The 10,053-nt window shown below is 35.9% G+C and overlaps 1 protein-coding gene across 1 annotated transcript in view; it reads left to right on the top strand.

Moving 5' to 3' along the window:
• Positions 1 to 670: 670 nt before the first annotated feature.
• The window catches only part of LOC136034100 (uncharacterized), a gene marked incomplete at its 5' end in the record, with an annotated part of 32,651 nt that continues 23,268 nt past the window's right edge, over positions 671 to 10,053 (top strand). The window contains 2 exon segments of the mRNA XM_065715230.1: positions 671 to 836; positions 5,854 to 6,039.

Raw genomic sequence — 10,053 nt, 5'->3', positions numbered from 1 at the left:
GCTGATGCTTTTGAGGAAGAAAACAGGTTTTTATTTCGATGGGTAGTTACGATCCATCTCCTTTTTTTTCCACCAAGGCTAATGGACTGTCGGCTTAATTAAGATCTACTCCTCACATCGATATGCTATATATGCACTTGTCTCTATAAATCCACCATATAACACTAAAAAACGGTAATTTCTGGAGTTATTTCTGGAATGAAAGGCTCGGAACCATAACAAGGATACATTTGCAAACCCTATAGTCCAAAACCCTCTACTGGAGTTTTAGATCCCTTATACATTTTATGCTAGTGAAAATTAAAAAACGCATTTTGATAAAAAAAAAAACCCAGCAGACTGAAAGAAAATTTGTTTTATTTTCATGTTATGATTATTTTGTCTTCTAATTCTGAGAGAAATCGGTTAACACATCCATTGAATTCTTTATCTATGTGACAATGTTGCTGTACACATATTTTCTGCAGGACAGATCTACACAACTTGCTCAAATAAACCGACTCAGTGATTTTTCCCTACGTTTGTAGAATTATAGAAACTACTGATTTACTGAAAACTGAGCTTGCTTGAGTTTTTTTTTTTCAGAGAGTTAATTGTGTAGTAAAAGTTACGACATGACAGCCAGTGAAAGACTGTTTAGGCCTTAAGACTTAATCATTATTTTCTGTAGGCTGCTTGCAAAACCCTTCCAAAAGTACTAGATTTGTCCCGTGATGTAGTGCCAAAAAGTTGGAAAGACGTCTAGGTCGTTGTAAGAAAACTTTCATCGGAACAGATTGAAAGACTGGTAAACAGGAAATCGAAAAAGCTTGAAACAGTGTCGGAAACCTATAAAGGTATTTACCAGTATGGATATTTAATCTTGGGCTCATTCAGCTATTTTTTGCGCACAAGCTTTGTATGTCGCTTAAGCTTTCGTTTTGGTTTGGTGGGGAGTTCACCCTTAATTATGTTTATGTTGCGTAGCCTTAAGAGCAGCTAGTTGGACAGGGCACTTAATGCGTTTTTATTAACTACAATGTCATTAATAAAAGTACTGATTTTAAAGTTAATTGAACTTTAATGGGCGTAACGAATTAATTTACTCTAGAGAGAGTTTTACTGCATCTGTTATATTAGGGTTGTTGTTGTATATTAGGTAAACATTGCTGCTACCTACAGTGTTTCAATTTCTACCGATTTTTTCGGTCCCAATCCATCTCCGGGCAAAAACAAGAACGTATCGAAACTACATTTTGCCAAACTTTGTTGAGGTTTTATAGATTCTTGGAAAAGAAAAATAGAAGTTTTAGCTATGGCATCTAGAATAGATTAATGGATGTACAGTTTAAAAAGGCTTGTTCTATCAAGGAGCGTAAAAAAGGAAAAGAAAATGATAAGAGTTTAGGTAAGCTACCCTAAATATCGTATCTATAAGTTATTTGTTCTTTCTCCCGTCTTCATAAAGTTCAATGACTAAAACCAATGCTCGATTGTGAATTGAAATTAGAAATAAAAGGTTATCTATTTTAGGGATAACTTTTAGAAGTGGGATAATGTATCACAAATAAAATTAACTCATTTAGTAAATACGCATCAATAGCACACAAGTTAATCTAGCTGCTCTTAAAGTTGCACAGCATAAACGTAATGCAGGCTGGATTTCCCATACCAAAAAAAAAATGAAATCTGGAATAATTTGTCCAAAAAATCAATTTTTAGACAAAAAAAACAAAAAAGTGCAAAAGTTTGATTTGTTCATTTTAATTTATTCAATTCATTTAATTAATTTTGCTTAATTTTTCGATTGAATACATACATAAAAATAATTTTAGTAGAAATATGAATAAGCAAAGTTAAGGACCTGTCGTAGAAAATTCTTGCTTAAAGACATTTCTTAGTTTTAAGTAAATTAGGAAGTAAATTTTAAGCGCAACTAAATTTCAAGTTATTCTCTGTTTCTTTACGCTAGTTTGATCTACAAGTCTCACAAACTTTTTCTTGGGTATCTATGCTAATCTATTCAAAGAATCACCAAACTATTAAGATTATCCATTTAAAAAGCAACAGAATAGACTTTACTGATTAAATTTTTCTAGTATGTTCAGCCGATTGCACATTTAACTATGATTGACAATTGTTTCTCTTTAAACAATATCATCTCATCAACCTCTTATGGGAAAAGGGCAACTTTCTGTCACTTCTTTAACAGTTTCTTTCAGGTTATTCCTTCAATAATTCCAATAACTTCAATTTCCTCTAAATTCTCATATATTATCTGTTTCTTTACTGCAGTGTCTATTTTATATTCCAAAAACACGTCGTGTCTCTTAAGCATTTATGGTAGTCTGTGGGACTACTAGTCTTTTAAATCATTTTTAGAGGAGCAGTATTCTTAAATTAAAAATTTTCATGGTGAAATTCTTTCTATGTACACATATATACGAACAAAAATTAAAATTTTATTTTATTCTTAGAATTGAGTGATACTTCCTTAAAACAACCCATTCAATGAGTTTTACACTTTCAACCATTTGTAAAATTTAATCAATTAATTATTGTAGAAATTCTGAAAATTCGAAGAGTCAAAACCCCTTGAGCATTACTTTGTTTGTGATGAAGAAAGCAATAAATTTTGCAGTCAGTAGATAGTTCAAACTGTTTTAGGTATTTCGTTGATTGTCTACTGTGTCATGGATGAATTGTTGGAATAGAGTCTTTATTGTAGTTGTTTTTTAATAGCCAATGATGAAACCTTAAGCTAACCATTTAACAAAAATCTGGCCAACTGAAAATCCTTTACTTTTCTAGGTTTTCATCTGTGTGCTCTAACCCCTCTAGAGAAAGTACAGAGAGGCAATTTCTCAACAGAGAAGCCATGCTTAGAAATCGCCTTGGTGTTAAAACTACTTGTACATTGTTACATACATACTTTTACACTGGTCCTTAAGCTAGTTTTCTACTCAAAATTCTTTTCGAGGTATCTGGGGAAACAAGAGGGAGTTTTAGATTCGAAATTAAGGATGAAATTGAGATTCGAAATTAACCACTACCTTGTACGGAACCAAAAAACTTTCAATTTGCAGAATCAAGCGTTAGAACTGTTAAGATGTATTGCTTAAAATGCAATAATTTTAACTTTAAGGCCTCAAGGGCGCTTAAGATATATTAGGTTAAGCTACAAGTGTAGCTAGGCTTGCATATATCTTCAGAAAAAGTCTCAGTTGAGTAGCTTTCAATGTTGCTGAAATAGGAATAATTTATGTTGCTACTCATTTTCTACTGAATATTAACTCTGTTTTACAGCTTTACGACAGTCTACCATGCACACATGCACACGTGTAGTTAAAGGCCATATGCCATATTCACAAAAGCAAACACGGGAAAGAAGCAACGCCACCCGATTAATTTTAGTAACTCATCATTCTCTATAAAGCATCCTAGCACAAGAGTCATGTTTCTCGAAGTAGGCCCCAAAATACCTAGGAGCAGTGGTACATCCCTTCGAAAAAAATTAAGCCCTTTAGTTCACCAATCTTTGTCACGTATCCCAAATAGAAGATTAAATCCGTCCTCAACCTTTTCACAAGAGAGCAAGCAAACTTACCTTCTGAATCATCTGTATCATAATCCTGTATTCTCCGGCACACAATTACTCATGCTTGGAGCCATCAGTTAAAGTCTCTTCACGATAGTTTTAGCTTTAACTAATACTCCTTTCCATATACTTTTGTAATCTGGCTATGAAAATGTCGGCTGGACCTGGATCTCTTGTACCGAAGGTGCAGTACGAACTGGTTGAGCAAATTATTAAGTTTACCAAGAGGGCCCTAATCCTCATTACATGCTCACTAAAGACTAGTATTGTCCAGCAAAGCTTTAATCTGTTGTTACTAAGTTGCCTTTTTAGTTGACTTCAGCATCTTTGCTTGGGCTGCATTTGCCGGGTGATTATCAGTCAAATGTTTTACCTGTTGACAAACCTTTATCTTTTGTATGGCCCTCGTTTGGGATAAGCCTGCTAGGTTCAAATCACCTTGAAGGTCCAAACTACTAAAATAATTTTGAAGACCTCTGACTTATAATTAACAGGCAGGAGATTCTATAAACAGGCAGGATTTTAGAAAAAAAAAAAGGAAGAATACCCTCCAAAGTAGTCCTATTCTGGATCACAGTTACTTTATCAAAACTACATCATGGGCTCGTGTTATTTTTTCTTTTCTTTTTTTTTTCAATTTCGTGAAGTATCGTGCCAGTAGCTGTAGATATCCAGAGAGAGGTTTCACTTAGGCAGAAATAGCCCTTTTACGAGCTGAAAGAAATCAGATGGGAACTAGGGCCCAAGTGTCCTTGCTCAACATTGTATCAAAATTTTAGGGTTCCAATTTTAATCAAACAGATTGAAATAAAATAAAGTATACCTCCCAATATAGTTTCTCCCGTATACCGTATACATAGTCAGTCCTCCGTATACCTCATAATCTGTATACTCTGTATACTTCCCATATACATAGTCAGATCGACTATGGTCCAGGAGCTACTAAGTGATTACGGTCAAACCTATTCTAGGGTCCTGAATTCACGAATTCTTTTATTCGTTTTGCTAAAAAATTTATCTAGGATCCTTAAATCATCAGTGTGATCTAAATCTAAGGGAGTTATACTTTCCCAACGGATTATGTGTTCTCTCATTACCTTTGCCGTGCTCGTCCAAAAAAAATCTATATGAATAAGGATAGGACATAGCGCACCTAAGATTGCATTAAGAATCAAACATGTATTATACAAAGCAGTAACATTGAAATAAGCTATTGCTTATGTATCTTGTCCGACTGCTAAGAATATTGTCCTGGTTCACCTTTCTGTTTTGTATCTAACCATTGTTCACCTATGAAATAAATCATGATTAAAGAATGAACTGGAAACTAATTTACTTTAAGAACACTGGATAAGAAAAGACAAGGAGCTTTCATCTAAAAACATATATTTTTTATCATCCCTTTTACTTTTTTTCATTTCTCTCCTAAATGAGACTATAGGCTATTACAGAACATAAAAATATCTTGGAAGGACCAGTTTTCTTTTCTGTTTACGGTTATTTTTCGGTTGTATGGAAAAGAATTGTTTTTATGAGGTTTTTCTGGGAGGATGAGGGTATCTTCAAACAGTAAATAAAATAAAAGTTGTAAGAATATCCTACGAAAATATGGAACAATCAAGAAAATACAGACATTTTTGGAGCTGAGGTCCAGAGCCCGTTGCATACGCACTTTAACTAATTTAGTGACGAAACTGTAAATTACTCATTGATTACATTAGTTTTTGTCTCAATATGAATGGACTACCGAATCAAAGACAGCAATCTCTATAGCTGTAAGCAGTGTAAACTGTAAATACAATATGGCAAAGAATCTTCTCTAAATTTAAAATGTACAAGTTAAAGAATTAGACAAAGACTTGATTATAGCATGGAAGTATGTGTGACTATAAAAATGTTTTTGATTTTGGAACCAAAAAATACTTTATTTGTAAAATTTGCTGATTGAGGTGATTATGTTTACAGAATCATTATTCTTCTAAAAAAAATTATATATCATAGTGTATAATTGAATGAATGCGTAAACCAGGTATGCACACATTTGTTGAAGAAAAAGTCATCGGGACTTGTCTGGAGAAGAGGGTAATAGGTGGGAGGCATTCTTAAGTGACCTTATATGCCAGGGTCAGATTCAATAGAAATTTTATCAAAAGAAGAAACATTACCTTGGTGGGTAATGTTTTTCATCTTGGTGGGTGGTAATCAGTTGTATAATGTTCCATGGCTGGTGTCAGTTAAGCCTGTATTAGTTTTTAATTTGTTTCTCTACTATTCAGGGGAAGACAGAAGAAGAAGATGTCATGTAGACTATGTGCCAGATATGGGTCATGAAAGAGCCCAAAAGAGATGTAGAACTAAATCTACAACACGCCAAACGGGTGAATTAGAACACACCTTTGAAGAAACTATATGGAGATATTTGCACTGGAGAAGGATTGGCTTTGAAGAATAATAACACCAAGGTGAGAATAGAAGTTGATCTCCAAAGCTTGTTTCAGTAGCAGTGGGTCGTCATGAAGTCCCCGAGGTCTATAAAATCAAGTGAAGGATTAATTGGTCCTTAAAACTGAATTTGGTTCCTTAAATCCATTTCTTTGCTTTGATTAAAAGGTTGATCGTCCTGAAGGCTCTTAGAAGGATAGACAATTTTTATGGCACTTAGTATTAACCAAGTGACAAATAGCAATGGCAAATTCTGTCGGTCTGTCCCGGGTTTGCTACTTTAGGCACTTCTAGGTAAGCTAGGACGATGAAATTTTGCAGGCATATCAGGGACCAGACCAGATTAAATTAGAAATAGTCTTTCCTGATTTGACCACCTGGTGGGGAGTGGGGGGGCGTTAATTCGGAAAAATAGAAAAAATGAAGTATTTTTAACTTACGAACGGGTGATAGGGTCTTAATGAAGTTTTATGTTTGGAAAGATATCGTGTCTCAGAGCTCTTATTTTAAATCAATCCCGACTAGATCTGGTGACATTGGGGGGGGAGGGGACCTAAAATCTTGGAAAACGCTTAGACTGGAGGGATTGGGACGAAACTTGGTAGGAAAAATAAGCAGAATTCCTAGATACATGATTGACATAACCGGAACGGATCTAATCTGTTTTGGGGAGTTGGGGGGAGGGGGGTTAATTCTGAAAAATTAGAAAAAATGGGGTATTTTTAACTTACGAATGAGTGATCGGATCTTAATGAAATTTGAAGTTTGGAAGGATATCGTGTCTCAGTGCTCTTACTTGAAATCCCGACTGGATCCGGTGACATTGGGAGGAATTGAGGGGGGACCTAAAATCTTTGAAAACGCTTAGAGTGGAGGGATCGGGATGAAACTTGGTGGGAAAAATAGGCACAAGTCCTAGATACTTGATTGATATAACTGGATCGGATCCGCTCTCTTCGGGGAGTTGGGGGGATTAGAGTTAATTCTGAAAAAATGAGGTATTTTTAACTTACGAAGGAGTGATCGGATCTTAATGAAATTTGATGTTTAGAAGGATATCGTGTCTTAGAGCTCTTATATTAAATACCAACCGGATCTGGTGACATTGGGGGCAGTGGGCAGGGGCCTAAAATCTTGGTAAACGCTTAGAGTGGAGAGATCGGGATGAAACTTGATGGGAAATATAATCATTAGTCCTAGATACGTGATTGACATAACCGGAACTATTCGCTCTCTTTGGGGGAGTTGAGAGGGGGGAGTTTTTGGGTTAATTCTGAAAAATTATAAAAATGAGGTATTTTTAACTTACGAAGAAGTGATCGGATCTTAATGAAATTTGATGTTTGGAAGGATATCATGTCTCAGAGCTCTTGTTTTAAATCCTGACTGGATCCAGTAACATTGAGGGAATTGAGGTAACATTGAGGGAATTGAGCGGGGAAGGTAAAATCTCGGAAAACGCTTAGAGTGGAGGGATCGGGATGAAACTTGGCGGGAAAAATAAGCAGAAGTCCTAGATACGGGATTTGAAAAATGCTCTCTTTGGGGGAGTTGGGGGAGGAGGGTTAATTCGGAAAAATAGGAAAAATGAGGTACTTTTAACATACGAAAGAGTGATCGTATCTCAATGAAATGGATTCTGTTTCCCCCCTCCAACCCTGGGGTGGGGTGGAAATCTTGGAAAACACTCAAAGCGGAGAGATCGCGATGAAATTTGGTGGAAAGAATCAGCACAAGTCCAAGATAGGTGACTGACATAACCGGACCGAATCCGCTGTTTTTGGTGGAGTTAGGGGGGGGGGAGCAATTCGGAAAAATTAGAAAAATGAGGTATTTGTAACTCACGAAGGGGTGATCAGATCTTAATGGAATTCGATATCTAGAAAGATCTTGTGCTTTAGAACTCTTATTTTAAATCCCGCCCAGATTCGGTGACATTAAAGGTAGTTGGAGGGGGAAACCGGAATTCTTGGAAAACGTGAAAATCGAGGTATCTTACGAATGGGTGATCGGATCTTATTGAAACTTGATATATAGAAGACTTATATTTCAGATGCTCCATTTTCAATTCAAATCGGACCCAGGGACATAGAGGGTTGGAGGGGGAAAACAGAAATCTTGGAAAACGCTTAGAGTTTAGGGATGGAACTTGATGGGAAGAATAAGCACAAGTTATAGATTTGAGATTGACATAATTGGTACGGATCCGTTCTCTTTGGGGGAGCTGGAGGTTGTTAATTTGGAAAAATTAGAAAAATTGAGGTATTTTTAACTTAGGAACGGGTTACCGGATCTTAATGAAATTTGACATTTAGAAGGAACTCATGTCTCAGAGCTCTTATTTCAAATCTCGACCAGATATGTCGACATTTGGAGGAGTTGAAGGGGAAAACCCGAAATCCTGGAAAACGCTTATAAATGTCGTAGATACGTGATTGCATAACCGGGAGCCGCTCTCTTTGGGGGAGTTAGGAGTTAGGGCTCAGTACTTTGGCGAGTTTGGTGTTTCTGGATGTGCTAGGACGATGAAAATTGGTAGGTGTGTCAGGGAGCTGCAAAAATTGACTTGATAAAGTTGTTTTCCCCGATTCGACCATTTGGGAGGGTTGCTGAAGGGAGAGGAAAAATTAGAAAAATTGACGTATTTTTAACTTACGAGTGGGTGATGAATTTTGATATTTAGAAGGACCTCGTGACTCAGAGCTCTTATTTTAAACCCCGACCGGCATTAAGCCTCTGATTTTTCTTTTAAAGCGATCCATTGGTTCTTAGAATTTTGCTATAGCCTATACCATATGAGCTCTTGGCTCTTCTGACCTCGTCATAAGTGCCATATGAGCTCTTAGCTCTTGTATCTCCGAATTTTTGTATCAAGTTTTTGTTGATTGACTTTTTCTGCTATTCTAAAACAAGAGATGTTTTTATAGAGTGTACCGGACCCTCTTTGATAAAGTAGATAAGCTAGTCATGGTTATAGCGGTAGCAGTAATTAAGCAACAGCCCATACTAAGCAGAAATTTTAAAATTAATTTCAGAAATAAACTCTCTTTTGAGAAAAGAAACTTTATATTAGTTTTTAATTTCTTATTTCTTCGGAAAAAGAGCTGAATGTTTCACCAGAATGTAAATGGGATGAATTGAAAACTGTAAATAAATCTTCATATCTAGATTGCAAGGTTTTATCAAATGGTAGATGTGGTAGCCATGTTGATCTTATGATAAACAGAAGATTAAGGGCGATGTGGAGTGCATTAGGGAACAAATTAAGAGATATAGGCCTTAGGGACATTACCTGATAAAAATTTTTTTTTTAATCGTCTTGAAGCAAAAGTTTAGTCATGGTTGTGAAATTTAAGGGTTTCATAGGGGTTATAAGTTAGAGATGTTTCAGTTAAGTTTGTGAGAAGAAATTACTAAGTCTAAGCGGGAAGGTTAGTGGGTTAGTTTCAAAGAGCAGTTTGAAAGTTTCGTATGCATTGAAAGTTTCAAACTCATTCCTTGAACCTTTCCTGTCGCAGATTGACCCATTTGATAACCTTGGATGTTCAATTTCTTTCAATTTTCCACTCAGCTTACCCTGCCGATTTTCTACTTAATATCTGAGATATCGCAGATGTGCCCTTTGGACAGAACTGGATGGGCACAGTGTTTTTATTTAGTTTAATATCCCCAAAACATACCCTGAAGGTCCAACATAACCTTGAGTTTTCATGGGATATTGCACACACCCCTTCTGACAACCTGGATGCACATCATTTATTTTAATGTATTTTTGCATCACCCACAACTTTCCCTGAAACTTTCAACTAAATGTCTTATTCATTTCCTGAGATACTGTATGTGTGCGATTTTGACAACCTGGATGTGCTCAGACTCTTTTGAATTAGTTTTATATCAAGTAGTAGTTGCCACAACGGTAGTAGTAGTATTAGTAGTAGATGAGGTATTATTAATAGTCGTAGCAGTCACAAGTAGTCACAGTTGCAGTTGGAAGTTGGCTGGTTAGATAGATAAGATATTTATTTCAAAAAAAT

The sequence above is a fragment of the Artemia franciscana genome, chromosome 12 (genome assembly GCF_032884065.1).
Source record: "Artemia franciscana chromosome 12, ASM3288406v1, whole genome shotgun sequence".
NCBI lineage: Eukaryota > Metazoa > Arthropoda > Branchiopoda > Anostraca > Artemiidae > Artemia > Artemia franciscana.
Note: the sequence above shows the minus strand (reverse complement) of the source record. Positions and strands in the feature narration are given on the sequence as shown.